Source organism: Staurois parvus, unplaced genomic scaffold (genome assembly GCF_062004578.1).
Source record: "Staurois parvus isolate SC_StPar_1 unplaced genomic scaffold, SC_StPar_1.0 ptg001032l, whole genome shotgun sequence".
Taxonomy (NCBI): Eukaryota; Metazoa; Chordata; class Amphibia; order Anura; family Ranidae; genus Staurois; species Staurois parvus.
Window position 1 is genome coordinate 566,230 of NW_028318828.1, and position 13,653 is coordinate 579,882.

Sequence of the window (13,653 nt, forward strand, 5' to 3'; positions counted from 1 at the left end):
CTTGCTCATCCATCCATCCCTTGCAGTGGGGTCTGCTGACCTCCTCATATCAGACTCTTTCCCGTGGGAGCCCTTGGCGCATACCACTACCACTGACGGATGCACCCAGTAGCCACGACCTGGTCTCAGGGGGCTCCAAGTCCATCCCCACCATCAGGGGCCCTGGTGAACAAGCACCCCGAGACTTAGACTCCGTGCGCTGGGGACGCCTATTCAGTGGAGAGCTAGTGGTACCGCCAGGCGGTCCCTTACAGTCGCGGTCCTTTTTTCCGAGATGGTAACGTGCCGGCGGGCTTTTGAGGTTGAGACTGGTAGATGTTTGGTCCTGGATGTCCCCCATGGATGAGGGGGCAGGAGCTGCGCCTGATTAACTTCTATGGGCCGCAGTCCAAGTGGGATAGGAAGTGCCTTTTCACAAGGATCAAACCTTTTCTTTTTACATCCCGACAGGTGGTCTTTGGAGGTGACTTCAACACCATAACTAGGCCCAAGGACAGGAGGGGCTTCACTGACCACCTGGGGTATGATAGCGTTTTTCTTAATTCTATAGTCAGGGAAGCAGGTCTGGTAGATGCTTTGATTAAAAGCAATCCGGACAGCACTGGGTACACGTATAGGAGAGGTAGCAGCCAGAGTAGAATAGATAGGTTTTTTTTTTAAGGATGACTCTGCCTTCTCAGCACCTGAGTGTCGGGCGGTGGAGTTCTCCGATCACTTTATGCTTACTGTGGTTTTGAATGTTTCAGACACGCCCCAGAGAGGAAGGGGCATCTGGAGGCTCAATTCGTCTCTGCTGGAGGACAAGGAGGTGAGACAATCTTTCGAGGTGTTCTTTCAGGCTCAGGAGACGGTGCTGGATTTCTGCAACAGTAAGTCAGAGTGGTGGGAGCTTACTAAGGTGCGGATCAGCAGGTTTTTCAGGGCCATAGGTAAGAAAAAGCAGTGTGATAAATATATCGCCTACCAACGGTTACGGAGGAAGCTCGATCGCCTTGTTTCTAGCGGTGGAGATTCTGGGGCAATCTCCGAGGTCAAACTTCTCCTCAGTAAATACCAGTACGATCAGCGTGCCTCTTTGGTTCTGGAAAGGGATTATGGGAAGTACCACTCGCCCGACCCTTTTCAGAATTACAAACAGGGTGCAGCGATTAGGACAGTCTCTGCCTTGAGGGATAGTACTGGGTCCCTGACAAGATCCAGGTCAGGGATTCTGGAGGTCTCTAGGGATTTTTACAAGGACTTACTTAGTGAGAAGTGCCTTAACCGGGCAAGGATGTTGAGCTTCTTGGAATCTACACCAGGTTTGGAGAGTAATGTTCTGCCTACAAGTTTGACAGGAGAAATTACCGCAGAGGAGGTGACTAAGGCCATTGATAGTCTGACCATTAAGAAAACTCCTGGGCCAGACGGGTTGACAGCTGAATTTTTTAAGACCTTCAAATCTAGCCTGGCACCTCGCCTAGCGGAGGTGTATAATTGCTGTATGAGTGAGGGGTCCCTCCCTCCCTCCATTAGGCAGTCTGCAGTGATTTTGCTGGCAAAGGGTAAGGATCCTTCGGTTATTGAGAACTGGCGCCCCATTAGCCTTCTCAATGTCGATAGAAAGATTCTGGCTAAGATCTTGTTTTGGCGCTTGTCGTCAGTGGCAGAGGGTCTGCTTTCTCGTCAGCAGCATTGCTCGGTCCAGGGCAGGAGTACCTTTACAGCGGTGTTAGCTGTCCGGGAGGCTCTGGAGCGTTGTAAGGCTGAAGGATGGGGAAAGTTCTTGCTGGCAGTGGATCAGGCAAAGGCCTTTGATCGTGTCAACCATGAGTACCTCTGGTGTCTCCTTGACCGGTACGGCTTGGAAGGGAGGTTTATTGGCTGGTTAAAAACATTGTATAGGGAGGCTGAGAGCTTGATGTTGGTGAATGGCTGGGTTGGGCAGCCTTTTGGGGTTGGATCTGGGGTGCGCCAGGGGTGCCCTCTGAGCCCCTTGCTCTACGTCTTTGCCATTGACCCTTTCGTCAGGAGGCTAGATGGTGGAGCGTTGGGCGGGGTGCCGGGGGGTGCTGCTGGGAGTCCGCCCCTGAAGGTTGTAGCATAATGCTGATGACGTTTCTGTTTTCATCTGTGGGTCTGAGGAGGCGCAGGAGGTGGTCTCGGTGATGGAACAGTATGCCGAGGCGTCTGGCTCCAAGGTCAACCAGGACAAATGTGAAGTTCTCTGGATGGGTAGAGAGGGTGAGAGCTTCTCGCTCCCGGACACCTTCCCGGTGCCTCAGCCAAGCATAAAAATTTTGGGCATCAATTTTGGCCATGCCGATTATGGCAAGCTAAACTGGGAAGCCAAGTTGTCTGATGCAGAGGTCAAGGTCAGATGCTGGAAGGGGTGGCGGCTCTCCTTAAGGGAGAGGGTTGACCTGATCAAGACTTTCCTGATTCCGGTATTTCTGTATGTCAGTTACATCTGTCTCTTGCCAGAATCACTCTACACGAGGGTTTACAGCTGTTTCTTCCAGATTTTATGGGGAAATAGGCTAAACCTTGTTAAGCGGAACGTAACTTATTCATCCAGGCGGGAGGGTGGCCTAGGTATGGTCAACCCAGTAGTTTTTTTTCTCTCTGATGTTCTTGAAACATAACTTTGGTAGCATGTTGGCAGAGAGACCGCCTGCATGGGTAGGACTTTTTCGTGCCTGGTTTGGACCCTTTCTGAACAGTTGGGAGAGTGGCGGCCAGTGAGAAGCCTGCGGGTCAAGCACGGTAAGCTCCCGGCTTACGTGGCCCTGTGCCTGAAGTTACTCCGGCGGTGGCATGTGACGGCGGAGGTCAGGTCCCTCCCTAGGGCTCGGCTTCCATGGCAGGCTTTACGTAAGGGGCAACCTGAAGTGCCGCCCTCTGGATGACCGTGGTTGTCCGAGGGTGGAGTGTGGGGGTGAAGTTGAGAGTATGAACCACTTCTTGCTTCAGTGCCCCTTTAACGTTGAAGTGTAGAAAGAGGTTGGTGGGGCTTTGGGTGTCTCTTTCCTCCACTGCATTTCTTATGCGGAGTGGGTGTATGGAGCATTTGAAAGCCGCTCGGGTTTTGATTTAGACACCTTGTTTCTAGTTAGTTTAGTGGTCCGTTATTACATGTGGAATGCACGGTGTCAAGTTTCCATTCGGAAAAAAGTCCTCCCTGTCCAGGTGGTGGTGTGTGGCATTCTTGGTGAGGTTGGGAAAATTCGGGGTCTTGAGAAAGACCAGTGGCAGCGAAAGGCTTGGTTGGAGGCGTGGAGGAACATCAGGCCTGTAGCTGCTGCCTGTTGATCTCCGGTGGTGGTAGCTATCCCTGTTTCTTCTCTTTGCACCCCCTTAGGCTTTTTTGTAGTTGTGGATTTGTTTTTTGAAGAAAGGTTGCAGGTACATAGGGTCTGTGTTTTTTAGTCTTCCTCTTGGAGTTTTGTATTATCTATCTTGGTGGGTTCTTGGTTGAGTCTTGGATTTAGGCTGTAAAGGCCTTTTGCAGCAGGAGGTTGGAAGTTGTATTTGATCCTTTTGGGTTTGGCCATATAGGCCATAGAGGCCTTGTGTATGCATGGTGGGGGCGCCGGGCCTGTTGTTCCCTTCATGACTATGTAGGCCTGGAGGCATATGTTCTTTCTTTGCAGTTTATGGACCCTTGTTTTTGGGCCTTTAAAGCCATGTGTTGTGGTAATTATGCTTGTTTCTTTCCCCAGGAAATTCTGGACTTTCTGTCACGTATAGTGATTATATTTGTGTTGGGCCATAAATGCCTTGTGGATACATGTTGGGGGCATTGGGCCTGTTGTCCTGCTTTGTGGGGTGTCGGGCCTGTTGCCTTCTCCATGTCCGTATAGGTCTGGTTGCATATGTCCTTTTGCTTTGCAGGTTATGGACTCTTATGTATGGACTCTTATGTAATGGGCCATAGCTCATATGCCATATTCTATGTTTTTCTTTCCCCAGGAAGTTCTGGGTTTTCAGTCATGCATGGTGGCTAAATTTTTTGGCCATAAAGGCCTTGTAGATACATGTTGGGGGCATTGGGCCTGTTGTCCTGCTCAGTGGGGTGTAAGGCCTGTTGTCTCCTCCATGACTATATAGGTCTGGATGTATATGCCTTCTTTGCAAGGTTATGGACTCTTCTGTTTGGGCCATTTAAAGCCATATGGTTTGCTGTTTCTTTCCCCAAGAAATTCTGGACTTTCAGTTATGCGTAGTGATTATGTTTGTACTTATTTATTTGCAATTTTTTTGTACTTTTGTAAAAAAAGAGTTTAAGTTGGGTGGTTTTGTAAGCTTACATTACAAAATAAAATATTTCCCACCACTATTGGCAAGTCCTGACAGTACCCCCCCTTAAGGAGCGGCACTTCGGGCTGGGCACCGGACGGAGGCACTTCGGGCTGGGCACCGGACGGAGGCACTTCGGGCTGGGCACCGGACGGAGGCACTTCGGGCTGGGCACCGGAAGGAGGCACTTCGGGCTGGGCACCGGAAGGAGGCACTTCGGGCTGGGCACCGGACGGAGGCACTTCGGGCTGGGCACCGGACGGAGGCACTTCGGGCTGGGCACCGGACGGAGGCACTTCGGGCTGGGCACCGGACGGAGGCACTTCGGGCTGGACACCGGATCACCAGGCGGAGCAGCAGGCACCGGGCCACCAGGTGGAGCAGCGAGCACCGGGCCACCAGACGGAGTAGCGGGCACCGGGCCACCAGGCAGGGCCCCAGGCACCGGGCCCCCAGGCGTAGCGACGGGCACCGGGCCCCCAGGCGGAGCAGCGGGCACCGGGCCACCAGGCGGAGCAGCGAGCACCGGGCCACCAGACGGAGTAGCGGGCACCGGGCCACCAGGCAGGGCCCCAGGCACCGGGCCCCCAGGCGTAGCGGCGGGCACCGGGCCCCCAGGCGGAGCAGCGGGCACCGGGCCACCAGGCGGAGCAGCGGGCACCGGGCCACCAGGCGGAGCAGCGGGCACCGGGCCACCAGGCGGAGCAGCGGGCACCGGGCCACCTGGCGGAGCAGCGAGCACCGGGCCACCAGGCAGGGCCCCAGGCACCGGGCCCCTCTGGCGGAGCAGCGGGCACCGGGCCCCCAGGTGGAGCGGCGGGCACGGGGCCCCCAGGCGGAGCGGTGGGCACCGGGCCCCCAGGCGGAGCGGCGGGCACCGGGCCATCTGGCTCGACAGCGGGCATCGGGTCACCAGGTACAACAGCGGGCACCGGGTCATCAGACATTGGATCGTCTTGCTCGACCGTGGGCACCAGGTCATCTGGCTCAACCGCGGGCTCTGAGTCAACCGGCCCGACAGCGGGCTCCGAGTCAACCGGCGGAACAGCGGGCATCGAGTCGTCTGGCAAGACCGCGGGCACCGAGTCGTCTGGCAAGACCGCGGGCACCGAATCTTCTGGCAAGACTGCGGCACCGAGTCGTCTGGCAAGACTGCGGCACCGAGTCGTCTGGCAAGACTGCGGCACCGAGTCGTCTGGCAAGACTGCGGCACCGAGTCGTCTGGCAAGACTGCGGCACCGAGTCGTCTGGCAAGACTGCGGCACCGAGTCGTCTGGCAAGACTGCGGCACCGAGTCGTCTGGCAAGACTGCGGCACCGAGTCGTCTGGCAAGACTGCGGGCACCGAGTCGTCTGGCAAGACTGCGGGCACCGAGTCAACTGGCGGAACAGCGGGCATCGAGTCGTCTGGCAAGACTGCGGGCACCGAGACGTCTGGCAAGACTGCGGGCACCGAGTCGTCTGGCAAGACTGCGGGCACTGAGTCATCTGGCAAGACTGCGGGCACCGAGTTGTCTGGCAAGACCGCGGGCACTGAGTCGTCGGCAAGACCGTGGGCACCGAGTCGTCTGGCAAGACTGCGGGCACCGAGTCGTCTGGCAAGACTGCGGGCACCGAGTCATCTGGCATAATAGGATCATCAGGCTGGATCAGTTCATCAGGCTGGGTAGAGACATCAGGCTGGGTAGAGACATCAGGCTGGGTAGAGACATCAGGCTGGGTAGAGACATCAGGCTGGGCAGAGACATCAGGCTGGGTAGAGACATCAGGCTGGGTAGAGACATCAGGCTGGGTAGAGACATCAGGCTGAATTGTGGGGGCCGAGGCACCAGGCTGCACCACGGAAGGCGGGTTCTCAGATGGCAGGCTGACCGGTTTGGATACTGGCACGATGGTATTGGTTGGAAAGAATTTTCGCCTTTTCCTGGTTTAGTTACCGGAGCACTGTAAGTAAGCGCAGGTTTGTAAACGGATGGAGCAGCTGAAGACAGAGAAGAGCTGGAGGATGGAACAGAGGAGGGAGCAGTTGCTACAGAGGACTTCTTTACAGGGTTAAAGAAAGGATAGGTGCAGCGAGTGGGAGCAGAGGACTGATATGTGGTAGTTAGCAGAGAATACTAGGCCGTCACTGGGGGTGCTGTCGGGGATGCAGGAAGAGTGCCTTGAGCGGAGGAATGACGTTGTAAGCTGAGTGAGGCTGGGTACAACAAATCTGTCCATGTCTGCAGTATGGGTTGAACAAAGCTCCGCTTACACAAAGCCTGTCTGGTCAAAGACTGCACTGCGTTTATACAATCCCTTAATACCTGTTGTGAACATGCAGCATAATGCTCCAAGAAGCAATCCACATCATCCTCTAGTAACCATACCAGGGACTTTACCTGGTCTGCACTAAATGGTGGCAAAAAGTCATTCCTGCTTTCAGGGGTACCAGATGAAGCCAACTCTGCACAAACCTGAATCAAAGGTTGCACCTCAGAGAACTCTGTGCCCTGATCTACTAGAACATGAGCGACCCGTATACATTCTAGCAGTTGATCCCGGGTATACTCCCTCAGAGTCTGATAAGCATACTCTCTGTCATCAAAAACCAGCAGCGAAAAATACACAACCTCATCAAGATCCATCCTTCCCAGCAACAAGCCAAGATGGCTTCCCTGTGCAGCCACTTCTGGTCAGTCTGGCCTTGGTGTAATGTCAGGGATGCGGGTGTGACCAGAGATGTGTGTACTGACACAGGGAAACGCAGGCTTCAGATATGGTATAAATAAGACAATTTATTAAGACTAACAATACAAATATAAACGCAGTGCACCAAACCCCAAGCTAACACAAATACATAAAACAAGGTGAAACAAACCCAAACCTAAACTGATATAGATACACAGGTACATACACATATAGAGCACAACGTAGTCAGGCAGGCCAGGTCGATAACTATCGGGCAGGTAGGTACAGGAGGAGCAGGCGGAGAGAATGGTCAGGGTCACAAGCCAGGGATCAAACAGGAGAAGTCAGCAGAGGTCAGGATCAGGCAGGATCGGCAACAAATCAGGCAGAAACAGGAACAGGAACGCAGGTTACAAGGTACAGGGGCCCATGGAAAAACACACACCAAGGCCCAGACTGCAGGTCTGGCCATCCCTTAAATACACCACCTGCAATCAGCCCCAGGTGATGGCTAATTGCCGAAGTGAACCTCTGGTTGTTGAGAGCACTCGCTGGCCAGCCCTGGTACTGCAGCCAAGAAGGCAGGTGAGTCCCACTACTATTGGCAAGTCCATTCCTGACACTTCCTCTCTCGTGATGAAATTTTGTATCCCAAGTAAACTACTGTCTGGGAGGGTGTAAATGCCGATTTGTCTCTGTTGACGAGCCAACCCAGACCCTGCAGGAGATTCTGAGCCACCCGCAGCTCTTCGGTCAATTGGTAATAAGATTTGGCCACAAAAAGATCGTCCAAATAAGGAACAATCGTGATAGACCTCATCCTCAGGGGCACTAAGGCCTCCGCCAACACCTTGGTAAAAATCCTCGGTGCCGACGCCAGCCCGAAAGGCAAGGCCTGACACTGCCACTGACACTGCCAGTCGAAAGTATCTCCCCGAACCCCCAAAATGTAGGGGTTCGGGGAGATAGACGCCCACTGAGGGAGAAAGGACCCCAACCTTCCCCCCACCGGGACGCTTAAGTCATTGTGACTTGGAGGGCCTTGAGGAGGATTAAATAAAATCCCCCCTTTTCCCCTGTTCTTATGGCCTGTCCAATGTTTTTTGGGCTGACTTTCTCTACCCTGCGGCATCTGGGATTTTGGACGAAAACTTTTCCTGGGAAATGCTTTCTTTTTATTTTCCGGGAAGGCTTTCTTTTTGTTGGCAGTACGTTCGAAGGGCCTCCTCCAACCCGGGGCCAAAAAGATTATCCCCTGAGAAAGGCAATGCGCAAAGGCGTAACTTGGACGCTGAGTCCCCTGCCCAGGTTTTTAACCATAAGGCCCGCCTGGCTGAATTAACAAAGGCCGAAGATCTTGCCGCCAGCTTAACAGATTCCGCTGAGGCGTCTGCCAAAAACCCAGCTGCTTTGAAAAGTAAAGGCATAGATTTCAAAACCTGCTGCCTAGAAGTTCCTGCCGCTAGATGGTTTTGTAACTGGGTAAGCCAGCATTCTAAATTTCTGGTGACACAGGTAGCAGAAAGGGCTGGTTTAAAACTAACTGAAGAAGACTCCCATGCCCTACGTAGCAGGACCTCACCTCTCTTGTCCATGAAGTCCTTTAACGCCCCCATGTCCTCGAAGGCTAGATCCATTCTCTTAGAAATCCTGGATAAAGGAGCATCCAATCTTGGAACCTTGTTCCAAGTCTGAGATGCATCCTCATCAAATGGAAATCTTCTTTTCAAAGTCCCTGAAAAGAAGGGTTTCTTTTCCGGATTTTCCCATTCCTGTTTGATGGTGTCAATCAAAGAACCATGAACCGGGAAAACTCTGCTCTTCTTAGCATGGAGCCCCTCGTCATGCTTAGACAAAGACACTTCCTCCTCCTCAATTTCCAAGGTCTCATAGATAGCCTTTAAGAGATCGTCCACGTCCTCTATGGCAAACTTATATCTGGAGCCTCTAGAAGCGGTACTCTCCTCGTTATCAGCCTCTGAACCCGAACCGGCCTGAGAGGAGGGAAGGGACCGAGGGTCCTCATCTTCTGGGTCTTCCTGCGTGACTGCCCCTACAGCTGTGGCCAACTGCACCCCAGGCCCTAGTGGAGCCTGCATCCTATCAAATAGTGACCTAAAGGACTGAAATGTCGCCGTTATGTCATCCTTGATCGAGGATAACACCTTGTGGCAGGCCGTGTAGGACTCATCCTTCACTAGCCTATCAATACAACCGCAGCACATGGGTTTCTCACATGCAGACCCCAACTTAGCCGCGCACACTGCACACTTTTTCTTTGGGGCCTGAACCGGGGTCTTGTCCTGGGTCTTCACCTAAAGAAAAAGGACAAAGAACAATACGGACCCTCAGTTCCACAAACCCCACTACACACCCTGTGTTTAGGGGAAACCTGGAGCGTGCCCCACCATCACCTGCCCCCAAACTGGGGAGACCATCAACCACCCTCCCAGGAATCAGCTAAAGGGGACCCTCGCCAAGCCTACCTGAGAGGAGCCAGTGCCGAAACCAGGTTCCATCTGCAGCGAAGGGCCTGCATCCATGGTGTTCCGCCCGGTGTGGATCACACAGCCTCTGTTGGCCTCCACACCTCACCGACCGCCCGTGTGGAAGCCTGCGCCTTTCTTCAGGAGACTGGAACCAGTGTCTCCGGCGCCCGCTGAAGACGTCACTGCGCCGGACTTCCGGTCCGTGGAGCGCAGGTCCTCTCCACCAGATGTGACCTAGCTTCCGGTCCGTGGAACGCAGGGCCTCGCCCACCAGAAGTCGCGTCAGACTTCCGGCCCGTGGAACGCAAGGCCCACCCCTACCGGAAGTCCCGCCTGTTCCCTTCTGCCCAGCACTCAGCACGCCTGTATCGGACTCCTGGGGGAGAGCGAATTTACCAGGCCCAGAGTGAGCAGGTACCCTAACTCACCGCCGGACACCCTCGCTCCCCTGCAAGTGACCCCGCCACCGCCAGTCCCCCGCCTGGGGATGAAGACTTCCACGCACTGCCAGCTCCACTCACCGTGGAAGGATAGCGCCGGGGAGCAGGTAAGTGAATCCCTGGGCCCCCACTCTTCCAGGACTACCCCTGAGAGTGCAGAGACCCAGTAGGTTCCAAACGTGTCCCTTCCGGATCAGGAAACACTAAAAACTGGGGATGGAGACCTGGAAGTCCGCCTTTAAAGGCGTGGGGGATGGCGTGTTTCCTGACCCGGACGGAGGAGCTCTACGTCTCAAAGGGCTGTCCTGGAAGATGTAAGGAGAAAAATGGCGTAGATTGCAGTATCTATTCCATAGTTTGTAGACGCTATAACTTTCACACAAAGCAATATACACTTATTGGGATATTTTTTTACCAAAAACATGTAGCAGAATACATTTTGGCCTAAATTTATAACTAACTTTGAGTTTGCTATATATTTTTTATAGCTGAAAGTAAAAAATATTGTTTTTCTTCAAAATTTTCAGCCTTTTTTGTTCATAGCATGAAAAATAAAAAGCGCACAGGTGATCAAATACCACAGAAAGAAAGCTCTATTTGTGTGAAAAAAGGACGAAAATTTTGTTTGGGTGCAGCATTGCATGACTCCGCAATTATCAGTTGAATTAGTGAAGCGCCGAGTAACAAAAAGAGGCCTGGTCATTAAGGGGGGTAAATCCTCAGGAGTGCAAGTGGTTAACCAAAAACATGTAGCAGAATACATTTTGGCCTAAATTTATGATGAAATTTTAGTTTTTTTGGATATTTTTTATGATTAAATGAGAAAATAATGTTTTTTTTTAAAAAAAAAATTTTCTTCAAAAATGTTTTTGTTTATAGCGCCAAAAATAAAAAGTGCACGTGATCAAATACCACCAAAAGAAAGCTCTATTTGTGTGAAAAAAGGACATAAATTTCATTTATGTACCGTATTGCATGACTGCGCAATTGTCCGTTAAACTAGCGCAGCTCTGTATAGCAAAAATATGGCGTAAATTGCAATATCTATACCATAGTTTGTAGACGCTATAACTTTCACAAAAAGCAATCAATATACACTTATTGGGATTTTTTTTTACCAAAAACATGTAGCAGAATACATTTTGGCCTAAATTTATAACTAACTTTGAGTTTACTATATATTTTTTATAGCTGAAAGTAAAAAAATATTGTTTTTCTTCAAAATTTTCAGTCTTTTTTTGTTTATAGCGTGAAAAATAAAAGGCGCACAGGTGATCAAATACCACAGAAAGAAAGCTCTATTTGTGTGAAAAAAAGGACGTAAATTTCGTTTGGGTGCAGCATCACATGACCGTGCAATTATCAGTTGAATTAGTGCAACGCTGAGTAGCAAAAAGAGGCCTGGTCATTAAGGGGGTAAATCCTCAGGAGTGCAAGTGGTTAAGCAATACATTTCCCTGAGTTTAAGGCTGGCCATACATTATACAATTTTCTTGAGATTTTTGGTTTAGATTTACCAAAATCCATATAATAGGAGGTCAAACCCAACAACACTTTCAATTGTATCCAAATAGGCAGGCTCTTGCATGACATAGTTGAAGGTAAATCTAAAGGAATTTGGACAGAAAATTGTATAGTGTATGGCCAGCCTATCAGTGATGAAATGTACGTTTCTCGCCATCTTCCTCCTTCTGTTATACACATGCATTGTCTGTGGATGCGGCTCCTGTACTCCGGTCTTTTATCATGTGAACATGAGAAGCACACAGACTCACGTGAACTGATCCTTTATATGTAAGGATGACTGGTGTGACGTATATTGAGTACAAAAATCAACGTAGGACTCCCAGTGGAATGCGGATCTCCTACGCTATTTCCGCAGTGACCCGGATGACGTATGAGGAACACTTCCGCTGACTGCGGTGTAGTGTTTATGGGAAGCTGCAGATGGTGTGTGGCTCATTGTTATGATCCTGCAGGTTATGCTGTGCGATCCTCATTGAACGGAGGACATGGTTCTTATATTGTGACAGAGCGGGACAGGACTGTATACCGGCTATAGTATGTGAACGCCGGTTGAGATGGCTGGGGAGCCTTTTGAGCTCCCTGCTCGTTACTGACCCGGATTTTCCCCATTTCCCTACCGTACATAGAGATCTCTCTTTTCCTATCACACCGTGCGCACCTCAACATAACATGGCCCCGGACCACAGTCTGCATAGCACCAGTGCGAATGTCAGAACAGGTAGAAGTCCCTCCCCCCACAAACTCTCTGATTGGCTGCTTCCGGAGTTTAGGGCTCAGTCGTTGTAAATAGATTAACCAATCACGCTGCGGGAGAGAAAACAGCTGTGTGCCAGAGGTATCGTTGCCGGTCCGAGGTGTGTGTGGTAAGTGTACCTTCCTTCAATGGATCATTGAACGTTCCATCATTAGATTGCTGAACCGTCCATCAGTAGATCACTTAACTGTTCATTGCTAGATCGCCGAACGGTCCACCCTTAGATCACTGAACCTTCCATCATAATGGATTCCTTTTACTAAAGATTTCATGCGGTATTTTGGTGTTTGGACTCATTTTGGCTAAATATCGCACGCAATGCTGAAAATGTCACCTTATGCAGTTTTTACCTTAAACTCCTCACTTTGTAAATACTGCATAAATCGTTGTTTAACCACTTTCCTGCCACCCTATAGAAGAAGTACTGCTACAGGGAAGCTGCACAAAGTCATGTATATATACGTGGTTTGCATTTCTGCGTAGGGGCATGCACCACTCTACCTGTGCCGCTATTGGCTGCTGGACATGTCAATGGCCGGGACTTGGTGATCATCGGCAGAGCTGACGGGAGAGACCTGTGTGTAAACAACACAGGTCTGTCTCCTGTCAGCAAGGACATGCTGCTTTGTATTTCTCTGCACAGCATTTCTCCCTAGTAAAACACACACATGACACAGTTAACCTTCTGATCGCCCCAGATGTTAACCCCTTCCTGCCCAGTGTCATTGGTACAGTGTCAGTGCTTTTTATTAGCATTGATCACTGTATTGGTGTCACTGGGAATTTCAGTGGCAGTTCCCACCCAGTGTCAGAATGCCCGTAGCAGTCCCGCTTTAAGTTGCTGATCGCCTCCATTACTAGTATAAATAAAAATTCCAGTATATATACCACCATTTGTGGGCGCTATAACTTTCACGTAAACCAATTATTGTACACGTATTGGGATTTTTTTTTTCAACAAAGACATGTAGCCAAAAAATGGCCTGGTCAGAAAGGGCAGGTAAATCCTCTGGAGGGTAATTGGTTAATGTCAGTTCACAAAAGGAAACCAATGCATGAGTTAAATAGGTTGTGGTCCAGGCATGCGTTATGTAAAGTGGTTCTAAAGACTCAAGGTTTTTTTACCTTCATGTATTCTATGCCCTTCCAACAATCTGTACTTCAGCCTCCTCCAATCCAGGGACATTCTTGACAGCCTCTGCTGTGTGGGGACTCTTCCTTCTCATTGGCTGAAACATTGGCTCCCGCTTCTGTCGCTCACAGCCAGTGGGGAAATGAGGAGAGAGCGGAGGGGGGGGGGGGAGTGTCTTATGTAGGCATAGAGCAGTGGCTCAGGGACAAGTGTGCAGCGGTGCTCCCAGGGTCAGCGGTTTTTCCTGGGGGCACTGCTCAAGGGGGAGGAGCCAGGAGAGCCCAAAAAGAAGAGTGTTGGGGCTGCTCTGTGCAAAATCACTTCACAGAGCAGGTAAGTATAGACATGTTTGTTATTTAAAAAT

The 13,653-nt window shown here is 51.1% G+C and overlaps 2 long non-coding RNA genes across 3 annotated transcripts in view; one reads left to right on the plus strand and one right to left on the minus strand.

The window, feature by feature from the left end:
• LOC149441050 (uncharacterized) overlaps positions 1 to 11,758 on the minus strand; it is a 59,708-nt gene extending 47,950 nt beyond the window's left edge. The window contains exon 1 of the long non-coding RNA XR_016307440.1: positions 11,652 to 11,758. This is a non-coding gene — a long non-coding RNA (uncharacterized LOC149441050). The remainder of the gene's footprint in view (positions 1 to 11,651) is intronic.
• A 41-nt stretch (positions 11,759 to 11,799) lies between these two features.
• Positions 11,800 to 13,653, plus strand: part of LOC149441051 (uncharacterized) — a 162,398-nt gene continuing 160,544 nt past the window's right edge. For both annotated transcript variants that reach the window (XR_016307439.1, XR_016307438.1), the window contains exon 1: positions 11,800 to 12,266. This is a non-coding gene — a long non-coding RNA (uncharacterized LOC149441051). The remainder of the gene's footprint in view (positions 12,267 to 13,653) is intronic.